At 39.4% G+C, this 2,419-nt stretch overlaps 2 protein-coding genes and 1 long non-coding RNA gene across 7 annotated transcripts in view; 2 read left to right on the plus strand and 1 right to left on the minus strand.

Annotated features, from left to right (window-relative positions):
• The window catches only part of LOC111255332 (uncharacterized), a 23,958-nt gene that overhangs the window by 16,382 nt on the left and 5,157 nt on the right, over positions 1-2,419 (minus strand). The window lies entirely within an intron of this gene.
• The window catches only part of LOC147759061 (uncharacterized), a 16,889-nt gene that overhangs the window by 12,206 nt on the left and 2,264 nt on the right, over positions 1-2,419 (plus strand). The window lies entirely within an intron of this gene.
• LOC111244663 (neuroglobin-like) overlaps positions 1-2,419 on the plus strand; it is a 169,008-nt gene that overhangs the window by 3,998 nt on the left and 162,591 nt on the right. The window lies entirely within an intron of this gene.

A 2,419-nucleotide genomic window follows, 5' to 3' on the forward strand; every position in this document is an offset into this window, starting at 1 on the left:
TAATAACTTCTTCGTTACTGACATCCCTTGTGTGGTTCTGTGTAACCATATTCTGTTTACGAGTAGGCCGGGTTATCGCCTCACATTTTAGCTCCTAATAAACACCTTAATAACATCGGTATTTAAATTTAAAGAAAAAAATTAAGAATTTAAGCTTCGAAGTCATCCTTTCCTAATTATATTAGTCTATGAGTATTAATCCTCCATTCTTCCTGATTTGTTCAAATGTTCCGATATGTTGATTAAACGTTTTCGTTACTAACTCTTTTCCACCAAGGACTCATTTTACCAATACATTCCCCTAAAGTTTCGATCACAACAACAACAACGTATTTTTAGCACGACGAAAAATAATTTCGAATTACTTAAGAGTTAATACAATCTAGCCGAACTATCTATCGAGTGGACACCGCTGAAAAGAATAAGGAGATTGTCCAGGGACGATCGGTCGAGGTTTCCATGTATTGAGGTCTGGCTAACGATGTTCCAACAGGGACGTTGCTTTTGCCTGTCTGTCTACAGGAACAACGTTGTCACGACTGACATGTTTCCAGCGGTGGTTTGCGATGTTATTGTTGCTTAAAAAAGAAGCGTATTTTATCGTTCTCCTCTTGCTCATGCCAATTCAGCAAATTCGAGTGCTTCCCTAGGCTTACTAGCTGTGCGTCGTCCTGACTTTCCTTAGGGAAGAAGTCGAGACCTCGGCAGCAGTAGCAGCTGCAATGTCCTCTATCCGGCGCCTCAGAGAACATCAGAATGGAGTGAAACGGAAGTCAGGGCCGAGAAGTAAATGTTGTAAGAAATAAAGCGAAAAGCGTTGTCAAATCGCCGTTAGATTTTTGTTTTCTGGACTATGGTAGTACGATAAGGGTAATGAAATTTTAACGGAAGCAACAATAGGAGTGATAGTACAAGTAAGTATAAGCCTCCAGGAAAGGTTGGCCCGCCAGCGCGGCTGCTATTTTTGGCAGCGTACTTGCGTTTCCCCAGATTCTCTTGTCGTACCTTCTGTTTCTACGGGTCACAATGACTTGGAACTGCTGAGGGATCTGAACGAGGGAACGAATTGTCATCATTAGCATATGGCTGTTTCGGCCCCAGCCGAATCAATCACCGTCTTAGCGTGAAAAATGACTGCAGAAAAAATTGAAGAAGCAAGTTATGCTCTATTAGAGCTAGCCGTGCTCAAACATGGTAGACACTTTTGGCCCCTTACCGCTCAATCACTTCAGTTTCGGCAAAATTCTTGGCTGCAAATCTTTATTTCCCTCTGTTCTACTACGGTATGGAGGGCATCTCAGGCTATCTATAGTGTTACTGTCCAGCGAGATACATACCCTCACGGCAGTTGTTTACGTTGTTACTGTATCAAGAAAGCACACAGTATTTACATTTCTGTAAAAGTAAAGTGTTGTACTACATCGATTCTGCTGTTTGCTATGTAAACCTCTTACTTTATCAATATATGACTTACTCCCCAACACATAACATAGCTAAGGATGCGTGCATACGTGTGCATAGATGGCGCCAAGCAGAAAAAGGCATGCGTTAGCAATGTTCAGGAAATTCGCGCGTATTACTGTGACATTGACATGATGGAACTAAGAGAGCAAAGGCGTGCTTATACTTTTTTATGAACCTCCTCGTTGTAGATATGGACAGTTTACTATGCAAAATAGAGACTTAGATTATTTTAATATAATCGCGTACATATTTTAACGTTTTTTTTTTACGTTTAACGCAGACCTGTTAAAGTACCTGCTTAAACTGAAACATTATATTAGGATAGAATTGAAACCAATAAGAAGTACCTTTTACAAGCGACAAACTGTTCCGAAGCCTATGCATAACCTAGTATCAGTTCATATTGTATAATGTGATAAAAATGATTGGGATGTATTACAAATATATGCAATAATACTACAAGTACATGGGGGCTTAAGTATCGTTGCTACAGGCAAATACATTATTGCGAGTAGTTCCCTATTTCTGGATGAATATAGAAGTCATATTATTATATTAGTCCAAAAAACAGTATTTTATTGCAGCGAATACGCCTTGATTCACAGTACATAATACACGGCCTAATCCATAGATTCAATAAGAGTATGTTATCTGCCAATATTTAAAGTATAGGATTTGTACGTTTTTTTGCTTTGTATAACAGTAGAATCGCACGAGGTCAATCGAAATGTTAATCAAGAGGCGAGTTTGAGACCGTCCCACTTTATCCCCATTGCTATGTTCTACTAGCTGATGACCTCCTCATTCTGCCATTGTCAAGTGTTTTATAATCTCCTTTATTGTTTTCCCTCTAATGCCTATCGACTAGGTTTCTTCCGTCTCATTGAGGGCCAAGCAACGTTAAACTGTATTTTCTACGTCGTCTTTTTCCCCAATCTCGTATACAACGTATATA

The sequence above is a fragment of the Varroa destructor genome, unplaced genomic scaffold (assembly GCF_002443255.2).
Source record: "Varroa destructor unplaced genomic scaffold, Vdes_3.0 BEIS01000001.1, whole genome shotgun sequence".
NCBI classification, from domain to species: Eukaryota; Metazoa; Arthropoda; class Arachnida; order Mesostigmata; family Varroidae; genus Varroa; species Varroa destructor.